Below are 14,389 nucleotides of genomic sequence, written 5' to 3' on the forward strand. Positions count from 1 at the left end.
TTTCAACAAAAAAAGCATTTCCTTTCCCGAACGCGCATACTCGAGTTAACCATTTGCTCTGATATCCAAAATTAAGCACAATGTCCGGACGCATGCAATTTCAATCGCAATGCCACCAGCTCAGCTGCAGCTTGTCATGTCGACAAACATCGTCTGGAGAAACGTACTTTCAACGATCGCACACTGTTCTTCTAGATACTCACAGACCTTTGGAGTCATGGTTATGTGCTGCTGATAAACTGCTACGAACCTTATGCCAAATGCATTTGAATTGTAATCTAACAGTGGGATTCTTTCTACTCCCGAAAGACGCAATTGCGTTGGTGTCACAGCAACAGCTCAGAAGTCAATTGTACATTTTGCTCAAGGACTCATGTGGCTTGTGCAATCTTCGTTTGACAGCATATTTTGCAAGTTATCACGCCTTCCTGCAGCGTTTGTCAGCGACAGATCAGCAGATAAATAGACAAGTTCCTTTCGCTCAGATGCGGCATTGCAAAACGAGAGGGTATGAATCTGGGGGTGTGGACGGGTGAGAATTCGAAAGGCAATGAGGGGCAACGGTGCACGCAGACGGTGGTGCGTTTTGGAATAACTTGCCAGACGATCTGGTGATGGATGGTATAATTCCAGTACTTTTAAGGAATCTGGACGTGTATTTGAATAGGAAGGGTTTCGAGCGAAATGGCTCAAGTGCATGCAATCGCGGCTGGATCAGTTGAGAACATCTGTTCAGAATGGACGAGTTCGACTGAAGACTGTCTTTTCAGTGCTGTCCATATCTAATGGCTCTATGATAGTGCAGGTGAAATGATACAAAAGATGAATAAAATAAATGAAGTAAAATTGTCTGAAGTTGTTGAATTCAAACTACTTCAGGAAATTTTATTTTGGGTGGCACAGTGGTTAGCACTGCTGCCTCACAGCGTCAGAGACCCGGGTTGAGTTCCCGCCTCAGGCGACTGACTGTGTGGAGTTTGCACGTTCTTCCCGTGTCTGCGTGGGTTTCCTCCGGGTGCTCCGGTTTCCTCCCACAGTCCAAAGATGTGCAGGGTCAGGTGAATTGGCCATGCTAAATTGCCCATAGTGTTAGTTAAGGGGTAAATGTAAGGGGAATGCTTCGGCGGGTCGGTGTGGACTTGTTGGGCCGAAGGGCCTGTTTCCACACTGTAATCTAATCTATTTTACTTATCTTTTTAGTTGTGTTTTTTTCACTGTTCTGTACCTCTTATTTCTTGATTGTCTCTCTTTCTCTCGCTCCCCACTCTCTCAATACCTTTTTCCTCTCCTCTTCCCGCTTTGCTACCCTTCACTCGTTTTCCATTCTGTCTCTGCTTCACCCATTCCCCCACATATTTTGTCACATAGCACTGTCTTCAGCTTGTCTCATTCACGGCTCCTAATCTCCCTTTAATCTCTCCATGCACTGTCATTATCACCTTTGCATCTGCAGCCTTGACTCACCTTCTGTCAGCCTGGTATAAATAGCTCCCTAATTCTCCCCCTTTTTTTTATCTTTAACAAAGGTTCAGTTAGACTCCAAACGTCAGCTCTTTTCTCTCCGTGCAGATGGTGCCAGACCTGCTGAGATTTTCCAGCATTTTTTCTTTTAGTTTCAGATTCCAGAATCCGCAGTAATTTGCTTTTATTAATTGCTCTATGATGTTGCTGGAATTATGATAACTCCAGTGTCGATGTATAAGAGGTGAGCAAGCGTGAGGGTGAGTTCCCTCTGGAAGTCGTGTGACAAGTATTAACAGAGATCCAGGAAAATAACATGAACGAAGCTTTGATTTGAATTGAAGCCTGAACTCTGGTTCTCCTCCGAGACTGTGCCTGGTCTGCTTAAACTGCATATATTTCATGTTTTGCATTTGATTGTGGACACAATTGAGACTGATTGATTTCCTGCAGACAACGTCCACCAGTCATCACGGGTACGGCGATCAAGTCGTGCGTCTAACCATGTCAAATGTTTTATTGCGCAGGTGAGGCTTCCTGCATCGTAGATTCGTGGAGCACGTTGTTTGGAAATACAGCAACGCAGCAGAGATCCGGCATGGACCAGCGAGTTGATGTTCATGACAGCGATGGTCGGCTTTCGAACGAAGACACATTTCAGGCGATCATGTGACAAGTTCTTGCAGACAGGGAAAGTAAAATGCCATGACGATCCCTGACACCGCACCGCTAACCACGCCATCGCTTCGCATGGTCAGTGTGGGGATTGAACCCACGACCTTGGCGTTATTAGCACCACGCTCTAACCAGCTGAGCTAACCGACCGACGCTGCTTTCTGTTCGAAAGCAAATGCCTATATTGCCAGAGCTCAAAACCACGGCGGCTGTTCATTTTCTGCTTCATATCGATCGCACGATCGTCTGAAGTGTTTCCTTTCGTTGCAAAGCTTTTCAACAAAAATAGCATTTCCTTTCCCGAACGCGCATACTCGAGTTAACCATTTGCTCTGATATCCAAAATTAAGCACAATGTCCGGAAGCATGCAATTTCAATCGCAATGCCAACAGCTCAGCTGCAGCTTGTCATGTTAGGAAACATCGTCTGGAGAAACGTACTTTCAACGGTCGCACACTGTTCTTCTAGATACTCACAGACCTTTGGAGTCAGGGTTAGCTGCTGCTGATAAACTGCTACGAACCTTATGACAAATGCATTTGAATTGTAATCTAACAGTGGGATTCTTTCTGCTCCCGAACGACGCAGTTGCTTTGGTGTCAGCAACAGCTCAGAAGTCAATTGTACGTTTTGCTCAAGGACTCATGTTGCTTGTGCAATCTTCGTTTGACAGCATATTTTGCAAGTTATCACGCCTTCCTGCAGCGTTTGTCAGCGACAGATCAGCAGATAAATAGACAAGTTATTTTCGCTCAGATGGGGCAGTGCAAAACGAGAGGGTATAAATCTGGGGGTTTGGGCGGGTGAGAATTCGAAAGGCAGTGAGGGGCAACGGTGCACGCAGAAGGTGGTGCGTTTTGGAATAACTTGCCAGACGATCTGGTGATGGATGGTATAATTCCAATACTTTTAAGGAATCTGGACGTGTATTTGAAAAGGAAGGGTTTCGAGAGAAATGGCTCAAGTGCATGCAATCGCGGCTGGATCAGTTGAGGATATCTGTTCGGAATGGACGAGTTCGACCGAAGACTGTGTTTTCAGTGCTGTCCATATCTAATGGCTCTATGATAGTGCAGGTGAAATGATACAAAAGGTAAATAAAATAAATGAAGTAAAATTGTCTGAAGTTGTTGAATTCAAACTACTTCAGGAAATTTTATTTCAATTATTTTATTTATCTTTCTCAGTTGTGTTTTTTTCACTGTTCTGTACCTCTTATTTCTTGATTGTCTCTCTTTCTCTCGCTCCCCACTCTCTCAATACCTTTTTCCTCCCCTCTTCCCGCTTTGCTACCATTCTCCCCTGTTTTCCATTTTGTCTCTGCTTGTCTATGCTTCACCCATCTGCAATCCATGCTCCATGTGTGGTTTAGTTTCCCCTGAATGTTTAATTGAATTTCGAACTCTTTCACCGTTGGTATAGAACGTAAACGTTATTGCAATCTAGCCAGTTGCATATCCCAGTAATAGGATGTGGCAGGATAAAAGGGGTAAAATAGTCTCTCCTTGAAGTAAGAACATAACAAACTACTTAATCTTCTGCAAATAATTAATGAGGGTTTTCTAAAAACAAATTATACGTTAATATAACATTCTTCTTTTGTCTGTTTTATGACGTGACCTATGCAAATGAGGACAAGGCTTATCATGGTTTCCCATAGTACAACTGAAACCAAATTTACACATAACACCTTGACAAGGTACAGACCATCTGGAGTATTTCTGCAAATGAATTGTTCCATTTTTTTGATGCAGTTGGCCAGTATGACTATCACCTTGGGTAATGTTCCATTCATTGAAGGATTCAATTTCTCGGCACACAAGAATGTCATCCTGACATGGGTGGCATACAGTCTCTTGTTGTCCAGAATCACACGTACAGCTGGCCTCCTCTTGTATAATAATACCGATCAAGACATGTCCATACAAAAGTATGAAAATAACTCTAATCCTGGTAGTTATTTCTGTGGCAAGTTAAAATATCCAAAGCAAACAGAAAGTTGCAATTCGGAACGGCAATTGTGACGTATTGACCTGTTTCTGACTTCTTATCGACATTTTAAAAATTCGTCACAGTCTAAATATCTTTATTATTTTGTTATCAACTCTGATTTTCTTCATCAAATCTGCCATCTCTCGCTCCTCCTCCCCCTTATATAGATCTCCAATAACCTTACAATCATGGATGTAAATGTTTGGCAGAAGATTTGCAGCTCGGGTGCTCGTTGATGTGGTTCTGTTTGCTGAGCTGGGAATTTGTGTTGCAGACGTTTTGTCCCCTGTATAGGTGACATCATCAGTGCTTGGGAGCCTCCTGTGAAGCGCTTCTGTGATGTTCCCTCCGGCATTTATAGTGATCACTAGAACTCACTTTAAATGACGGAGGAAACATCACAGAAGCGCTTCGTAGGAGGCTCCCAAACACTGAGGATGTCACCTAGACAGGGGATGAAACGTCTGCAACACAAATTCACTGATCGGCGAACAGAACCACAACATGGATGTAAATCCATGCAGATCTCCCTGCTACCTTCACAGCAGTAGGAGTAGTGAGGTGCAATTGACATGGTCCTTCCCATCAGTGTCGAAGGCCACGGCGCGTCCAACTTTTAAGAACGACATAAGACTGGCTTAATATTGTGAAGTCCTTCAAGAGAGGAGAGTTTTTCCTAAGCTGCACGAAAGTTAGAATGAATTCTTCGCAAACGTTTCGTCAGGCAAAGTACATGAGAAGTCATATCATCCGTCATATAATGAAGGTGTACAGAGGCAATGATACCATTCCAGAGGGTATGAAAAATTAAACCATAAGTTATTGCGGAGGGCGGAACAACAAATCTTTCCCACTGGTTTGCAGCGAAGGTGAAATAGTGCAAGTGGTAATAGTTTAACCCAGGAGAGTCCAGTTTCTGAAGTTAATTTTGCAAGGTTAATTTTCAAAGGTTGGTTACAGAGTTCCACAAGGTCCGCAGCCTGTGGGTGATACGCACAATGAAGTTGACATCTGATGGCAATAAGAGAGCACATTTCCTCACTTGTATCACCAATAAAATGAGGCCCGTTATCTGAAGACAGGCAAAGAGGAATTCCAAAACGGAGAATAATTTCCTTCAGTAGGATACTTACAACAGGTTTAGCAGTAGCGTTTGAAGTAATATAAGGCTCAACCAAATTAGAGAATAATTTCCTTCAGTAGGATACTTACAACAGGTTTAGCAGTAGCGTTTGAAGTAATATAAGGCTCAACCAAATTAGAGAAAACATCAACAATAACTAAAACATACTGATAATATTGACATTTTTCTAATTCAAAAAGTCTAATTGAAGATTCTGAAAAAGTTCCCTTAGGGAGGGATGTTGACCCGCAGGGCAAGGAATACCTGTTCCTGACGTATAGGGCATCCATCACTTACTTGATAAGCCATCTGCTGGAGGCAAGAATGCCACCAGGTATTCAAAAGCAGATCAGACGTTGAGTCTCATTATGAATACACTCAACAACCCATAAAGCCAGTTCATTTGACATACAAATCTGTCCAGCTGGAGTGGTCCATAGTTGAGTAACAGGATTACAATAACAGCCAGATTTAGAACGCAACTGCCTTTCAGATTCAGAGGCGTCCCTCTGCAATATAAATACATCTTGAATGGTTGGCATTAGTTTATCCGAGGCAGACTTAGTATTGACAGAACGTTCAGACTGACTCATCATTTTAGGCACAATCATTCGGCGTTTACAAGCTGCTCGTTTTGCAGCCATGTCAGCGACACAGTTACCAACATCAACAGAGTTTTGGCCTTTTCCATAAGCAGTACACTTTATCACAGATACCCGCTTTGGAAGCAAGAGCGCAGTTAGCAGGTCTGATACTAATTGTGGTTGAGAGATGGGTGTACCAGCTGATCATTAAAATTGCCCTGCTACTCCACAATTGCCCAACATCATGTACAACACCAAAACCAAACCGCAAACCAGTATAAGTGTTAGTGCGGAGTCCTGTTCCGATAATACAAGCACGAACGCAAAAGGGTCGGCTTGCTGAACTGAAAAAGGGCGATCAAAGGCAGCTAATTCAAAGATAGAGCCACAGTCATCAACTATAGTGTAACCTGAAAGACAAGTTCCAGTACGGTTGATAAATGAACTTCCATCAGTGAATATATTAATATCAGGAATGGAGATTGGCATATCAGAAAGATCCGGCTGAACTTGGACATCCTCGTTAATGAGGAGAAAACAATCATGTTATGAAGTTATCGTTGCTGAAGGAGGATGAGCTGGAAAATTCGATCGATTGATGGTAGTGCAATTCTCAAAAGTCAATCGAGGGTCATTTGAAAGGTAAATCTCACATAATTTTATCGAGCTGCTGTCAAGTGCTGAGTTTGCAAATTTCCTAAAAGTGTAAATACTGAATGTGTACTGTAAAGGACGATGTCTTGTTGCAGTGTAAAGTTCTCTGCCGACATCAAATTGAGGTAAATGGCATTTAAATTCTGAGTACAACGGGAATGTCCTAAAACAGCAGGGTCATGTTTAGTAGAGAAACAAGCAACTGGGCGATGTTTGTCTCCTTGTTGTTGAGTAAGCACTGAAAAAGCGCAGTCATCTAAAATAGTACAAGAAAATTGAAAAGGCCTATCATCAAGAGGTCTTCCAACAGTTGGAGCTTGTGACAAAGTTTGTTTCGGTTCATTAAAAGCGTGCATTACTTCTGAGTAAAGTATAAATTTACCCTCGTTGGAGATATATGCGGTTAATTTCTTAATGAGGAGAGCTGGGTTGGGAATCTATTGTCTACAAAGTTGACCATGCCCAGCTATTGGCGCATTTGCCTCGCAGGAGTTGGAGCTGGGAAGTTGACAAGAGGACTGATGCGGCTCTGTTCCTGGGTGGATGAAGCAGCTGATACAATAAAACCCAAAAACCTGACTTGACGTAGTGCGATGGAAACTTTCTTTGATAAGACGACACAACCAAATTGCTTCAAGTAATTCAGAAGAAGGACAACATCAGATCGATTTGATTCTTCATCAACGCTGTCTTCAAGGACTTCGTCCACATATTGAACTAATGTAGACCCACTTGCTAAGTTGAGACATTTCAATTGTTTCTGTACGATCTGAGAAAAGTGTTGGAGAATGAAGGAAACCCTGTGGTAGTCGAGTCCACCGTTAGCTGTTGTCCATTAAAGGTGAAGGCAAATAAGTTCTGGCTGTTCTTTTGAAGTGTTAATGAGAAAAATACACGCTGAAGTCAACAACAGCAAAACATTTAGCATCCGCAGGGATAGTTGGTAAAATATGAGCTGGGTTTGGAACTAAGGCATGGAATGGCTGAACAGTGGCATTGATATCTCTCAAATCTTGAACCATGCTGTATTGATTTGGTTTTCCAGGTTTTTGGACAGCAATATTTGGAGTGTTACAAGGTGATTGGAATGGGACTAAGATGTCTTGATGGTGAAAGCTTTCTGGCAAACAAGTAATACTTGGAATAGCTTGCTCTTTCGGTGGATACTGGCGAATAGATGGCAAAAAATTGGTTTTAAAGCGACGGAAATAGATTCACAGTCTGTAAGTCCATTATGAGTCAATGTCTCAGACCATACATTCGGATTGACGAAGTCAAATCTGTCCCAACTCTCATGATGCTGAAGTGTAGCATTGCAGGAGGTAGGAGCTGTGTAATTTTGAACAGTCATAGCATTTTGTATCATCTGCAACACGTAACAATTTGGGTCAACTTGATAATTGCACAGTGAACCATAGGGCCAAGTTGTTTAGCATGGTGCGGTGGGTTAACTTTTCCAATATTATGAGGTGCTGATAAGTCCCCTGGCGTCCATGGATGAGGATGTATTTCAACGAAATCTGCATCTCCTTCTGGACCAGTGACATGGGCCAGTCCATGTGAACAGTCCATTTGATTCTCATTGAATCTGTGAAAAAAATTTCAAGAGTTTTATCCTGGCCTGCTCGATAATAAGCAAGAGTAATGTGATCGGCAAATTTATGAGGATCAATATCATGTTGCCACCATTGCAGTTAGTGGATACAGAAAATGGACGTTCGGATGAGTCAGTATCGAGCTGGACACCATCAGGGGAACATGCAAGATTAACGTGAAAGTCACAAAGCAAGTCTCGTTCCATCAAGTTGCAAGATATTTTCTTTAAAATCACAAAATGATGAAACAGGGAATAACCTCAAAAGTAAACAGGAACTGGTTCACAAATTGGATATTCTTTGTTCTCCCATTGCAGACCAGACAAACTCTTCATTCGTTTTGTAATTGGCACGTCCATGACAGATTTTACAGAAGACATTGAAGCTCCTGTGTCAATTTGAAAACGATACCACCTGTTGGTTACTTTAAGTCGGACTGTGGGTTCATGCTTGAAAGAGAGGACACGTAAAGGACAATTACATAGCCGTTGAAAAAAAGGATTATTCTGAGAAAAATTGGTAAATTGTCTTCTTTGTTCTTTCTTTAATACCTTTTTAGGGCAAACAGCACACCAATCGGAGAGCAGCATTGGATCGGGCAGTCACGGACCTAATGATATCGCCTCTTACAATTAAAACAGCCAATAGGCATATTTCTGGATTGAGGGTAATGTGCCCTTTGATAACGCCCGCGATTATTGTTTTGGTAGTTACAAAACCTGGATTAATACGCAGGCATGTTTGATCGGAATAATTCCTTCTCGAAAAATAAATCCCGATTTCACACGGACTTGAGGCTTTTCTTCATTTTGATGTTTTCATAAAACGCTAATAGAACGATGGATTTGATTAGGAGTGGCTTTAACCCAATTCAAGTTATTTTTCTTGACCGTTGTGGTAACAGAAGACAGCAAACCGTTCAATAAAACAAAGGTTATCTGTGTAGTAACAGCATTAAAATTTCGGTCTTGATCTCCAGAATAAGATTCATATCATTCTCTAAAACGTTCCAAAAAATCCTCAGCCGTCTGTTTATATTTCGGTCGATGTTCCAGAACATGAGCAAAGTCAATAGTTTTTTTGCCAATACATCAGATGCATCAGCTAAAATGAAATCTTGTCTTTGTTGCTCCTGAATTATAGCATTAGCAAAATCAGTAAAATTGTTATGATTAATGTGTCCAATACAACGTGCATATTCAGAGTGAGTAAAAAATTTCTGTAAAAGAGACCAAAGGTTCTTTGCATTACCATCATAAAAAGTATTTGTGGTATTTTAGAAATCAACAAAAGGCTGAGGTGCCTTGTGAGGTTCCGGTGCATTACTAATGACAGATATAATTTCATGGGGCTTCCATGGGCAATAAATGTGGAGAGTGGCGTTAGGAGCAGCAGATTGAGGGTTCGGTAGTTCCGTTACAGGGAACATGCTTAATGTGGGTGTCTCATCTTCAGAAGAGGAATTTGAGAAAGTTTCTGATTGTTGCACATGACGCTTAGTATTAGATCTGGACTGATTTTTAATCTGAGTATTATAAGGAATGTGATCTCCATTCTGAAAAGGGTTAGGAGGATCAAGGGTCTTTGTACCTTCAGTAGTGCATGCTTCGGATCGGGGTATAACGGCTGAAATTACAACAGTTTGAGATTTCGAAGTACAAGGATCATTGACAGGCCTGAACTGGGAAGACAGAGAAATGGGCTGTGGGGGAGTGACGGGAATTTGAGAATTAAGTGAATACGTTGGACATTCCAAAGACTGATTAGCCTGTTTTCAATGGGAGCCGCACAAAAACACACTCATCGATAACTGAATGATCATTGTCTTCCTCTTTAAAACTAAAGCCAACCATCGAACTGCGTAGTTCTGTTTTTTTACCAGTCACTTGAGACTTCGCATTTTGCTTCTGTAATTGTTTTGCTCAAGCACCTTTACTTTAAACAACCTCAACAGATTTCATAGCACCATTTGCAGTCAATTCAATCCCCAATTTGAAGGTAGTGTCCTATCACGACCGGCAAATTGATTCTTTGTGCCTCTCATCACAAAACTGTCGCCATAGTCCAATTAACTCATTCCTTCCCGCTCCCTTGTTATGTTGCCAAATCAATTACGGGGCTGATTAAACCAGTTGAACAGCTTTATGGCCACATAATGGTCATTCTTCATCACTCAATGTTTTGTTTATAGCTCCAGACAGTTTTCTAAAGGCCTCAGAATTTTCGGGAAATTTCTCTAATGTTGATGACAGATCATCTGTTCTGTTATGTAATTGCCCATTTCAAAAAATTACTCCAATCAATACTTAAGTTTATTTTTAGACAAGAAATATTGCATTTTTTTCATAAAAGTTAATTATTTATTTACTTATTATTATGTATTTTTTAATTATATTAACAATAACCTATTTTAAACCTGGAGGCCTTTTGTCTTCGCTAAAAAACATCAAATATTGGGACCCAACTTCTTCCCTAATTATTTCAAATGTCGGGGGGCCTCTTGCCTCCTAGAAACTTCTCATATTGGGAGTCACCTTACTCACTACTGACTTGAACGATCGGAGCCCTCTTAAATAACTGCCTATATTGAAAGTGTTCAGGGCAACAGCCTCCGAAAACTGTTGAAAATACAACCATCCGAATTTAAAGAACCTGGAAATTTACAAAATTCGGGTATCCGAAGTGTTCTTTTTTTAACCCTGAAATTAACGAAGTTCGCGAGATCAAAGTTTTTTTTTAACGTGGAAGTTAACGAAGTTCAAGAGATTGAATTTCTTTTAATCCGGAAATTAACAAAATTCAAGAGATCGAAGATTTTTTTTAAACCTGAAAAGTAACGAACTTCGAGTGATCTAAGTTTTTATAAAAAACACCGAAATTAACCAAGTTCGAGAGAACAATTTTTTTTAAAAATCGAAAATTAACATAAGTTGAGATTTCGAAGTTCTTTCCTAAAACTCGAAAATTGACGAAGTTCAAAACATCATTTTTAAAAAACCCTAAAATTAACGAGCTTCAAGAGATCGAAGTTTTTTTCAACCCAGAAATTAATGAAGTTCAAGCGATCAATTATTTTCAAACCCGAAAATTAACGAATTTTGAGAGATCGAAATTTTTTTAACACCGACAAATGAAGTTAAAACATTCCAAAATCGAAAGGAAATGAAGTTTAAGCAATCGACTTTTCTAAGATCTGAAAATGAAAGTCCGAGCCCGAAAATAAACGAAGTTTTTTTTTCCAAATCAGAAACCGTTTATTACAAACCTCGAGAGATCATTGGAAACCAAGAAAATTCGGGAGTTTGTTTTTGAAAGATCAGAAAATAACGAATTCAGCTTTTAACCCTCCCCTCAGAATTCAGCAATTTTCGAAGACCACTCTCCAAGTATCAAAAGACACTCAACTTCAATTCATCTCTTTTCATGTTTTAAAACATTTTTTTAAAAGTCCCCCAAACCCTATCTTACTCTGACTGATCCTTTCAGGCTGGACTGGAAAATTAACAGCAAGGGGTCACATCAAAAACAATTTGAATGAGAGGAAAACTAAACACTGTCAACATGCTCACATCTGGCGGACCGACTTCCTCAACACTCAGTCGTGAATGATATTTAACTCTTACACCGCTGTTAACAATCTGTCTGAGCTAAACCGTGTCAAAGCTCCAAAATGAAGATGTCGAACCCTCAATAGGGGTCTCTTGGTTCGAGATCAGCCGAAACTATCGACAAATGCAGTCTGTTGCAAAAGCAAGGATCATTAGTTTATTGAATTAAGTTACTTTGATACAATTCTATCCAGCAACACAGAGGTGAAAGCGACTGTGTTCTGTGGTGAAGTTGCACAATTACATTTGAATATTACGCAATATTTCTGTATGTTTAAAAAATTAATACAACTTTAATCACAAGAAAGACGGATCACATACAATAAGGTGACATGGTTTACAGCAATTTAATCCAATGATATTTCCTGGAAAAGGGGTCTTCATTCCAAAAGCAATCAATTGAACTGTAATATGGTGATATGAATGAAGACAGGGTAATCCAATGGTATTTGTTTATGAAGGATATCTTATTTACGTCAATTTTCATGTCATGTATCACTTCAAGGTTAGTTCAAATGGTCAATTAATGTGTCAGCATTCATCTTATGAAAAAATCTATTTTCCCCGTATCATTGAACTGCAAGTTTATTCTGCAATCAGTAATATGTTTCACAGGCCATTTTATGGTATTCTTTTAAATCAGAAAAAAAATTTAAATAATAGAAATCTACTTTTTTGCCTAAATTCAAATTTTTAGATCCTCTACAATGTTAGGCTTTGACACTCCCGTCTCTCCATCTGGATCTCTCACTCTCCACCCCTTCCCTCCGTCTGCCTATTTCTCTATCTCTCTCCCTCCTGCACTGTCTGAATCTCATTCTCCTCTCCCTCTGTATGTAAATCTCTGTGTCTTTCTACCCTGTCACCACCGCTCTGACTCCCTGTCCCTCTCCCACTGTATAACTCGAGCTCTGTCTCACTAACTGGCTCTGACTCTCTCTCTCCCACTTGCAGACTTTCTCCTTCACACCATCTCACTCTGTAAAACTCCCACTCTATCTCCCTCTGTCTGATTCTCTGTCTCTCTTTCCCTGTGTCTGACTGTCTTTCTTTCCTTCTCCCCTGTCTGAATCTTTCTCTTCCTCTTTCTAAAATTTACTCCTTTCCACTGTCCCTCTGACTGACATTCGCGCTCTCCTCCCTCCATCTGATTCACACGCATACTCTCCCGCTGTCTGACGTTGTCACACTGCGTAACTCTCGAGCTGAATCTGTCTCTCCTTCCCTATATCTCTCTGTCGCTCTCACTTCCTCTACCTCCTCTCTCCCTGTGTCCTAATCTCTCTTCCTGCACCTTCCCACTGACTTCCTCTCATTGTTTCTCAAACACATTCTCTGTCCGACGTCCTCTCCATCTCTTCCCCTCTGGCTGACTCTTCTTCTCTCGCCTTCTGACTGACTCTTTTTCTTCCTCTCCCTTTGTCTGACTCTATCTCCCTAACTATCCCTTTGTCCGAATCTCTGTCTCCCGCCCCCGTCTGTCTATCTCTCTCTTACTCGCTCTCTCTGTCTTTCTTTCTCTCTCCTCTGCCTCTGTCTGACGCTTTCTTTTCTCAGTCTCTCTCTGTCTGACACTCTGTCCCTCTCTCTCGGTCTGACACAAAGAAACTCTTTCTTTCTCCTGGTGTCACTCTCCTTCTGTCTGACTCATTCTCTCTCTCTCTCTCTCGCACTCCGATATATATATCCTCTGTCTCACTTTCTCTCTCTCGCTCCCCGGATGCCTGATCCTCTCTCTCTCTCCGTCTCACTCTGTCCCTCCATTCCCCTCCCTTTGTCTGACTCTCTGTGTATCTGTCTCCCCGAACTCGCTATGACTCTCTCTCTCCCTCTACTTTACACATTTTCTCTGTCCTTCTCCAAGTGTCTGTCTCTGTCTCTCTCTCCTTCTGTCTCAATCTGAGTTTCTCTGTGGCACTTTCACTCTGCCTGACACTCTGTCTATCTCATCCCATTTTCCGATTCTCTCACTCTGTCTGACTCTCCCATTCTTTTACCCTATCCCTCTTTCTGACTGCCTCTCTCCCTTTCCATCTGTCTGATTCTCCCTGTCCCTCAGTCTCACTCTCTCTCTCCCTCTTCTCTCTCCCTCTGACTGATTTTCTTTATCTCTGCCTCTCCCTCTGTCGGATTCTCTGTCTCTGTGCCCATCTGTCGGATTATCTCTCCTTTCATCTCACTCTCTCTCCCCACCCATCCTCCCTTGTTGACATTCACTGTTTCTCGATCTCCCGCTGTATATCTCTGTCTGTCTCTGTTTTCATCTCCCTCTCGTTGTCTCCCTCTCCTCTCCATTTGGTTTGCACTCTCCCTCTTACTCTGCCTAACTCGATATATATATATATATATATATATATATATATATATATATATATCTCCCTCTGCTTGGCACATTCTCTCAATCTCCTTCTCCGAATGTCTGGCTCTATCTCTCTGTCTCTGTCTCTCGCCGTCTCGCTCTCCCTTCCTCTCCTGCTGTTTGAATCTGTCTGTCTTTATCTCTCTCACACACACACACTCTCCCGTTCTGTCTGACTCCCTCTGCCTTCTCCCTGTCTCTCTCTCTCTCTGCCTCTCTCTCTGTTTGACTATCTCTCTCTCTCTTTCGCTCTTCCACTCTCTCCCTCTCTCCTCCCGCCTCTTCAGGGGTCAGATACTCTCTCATCCCTCCCTGTCTGCCGCTGTCTGGCTCTCAC

General features: G+C 41.5%; 1 non-coding gene across 1 annotated transcript; it reads right to left on the reverse strand.

Annotated features, from left to right (window-relative positions):
- Window positions 1–2,212: 2,212 nt before the first annotated feature.
- Window positions 2,213–2,286, reverse strand: trnai-aau (transfer RNA isoleucine (anticodon AAU)). The gene has a single exon. It is a non-coding gene; the product is annotated as a tRNA-Ile (tRNA).
- Window positions 2,287–14,389: the final 12,103 nt, after the last annotated feature.

This window comes from Chiloscyllium punctatum, chromosome 43 (assembly GCF_047496795.1).
Source record: "Chiloscyllium punctatum isolate Juve2018m chromosome 43, sChiPun1.3, whole genome shotgun sequence".
Classification (NCBI taxonomy): domain Eukaryota; kingdom Metazoa; phylum Chordata; class Chondrichthyes; order Orectolobiformes; family Hemiscylliidae; genus Chiloscyllium; species Chiloscyllium punctatum.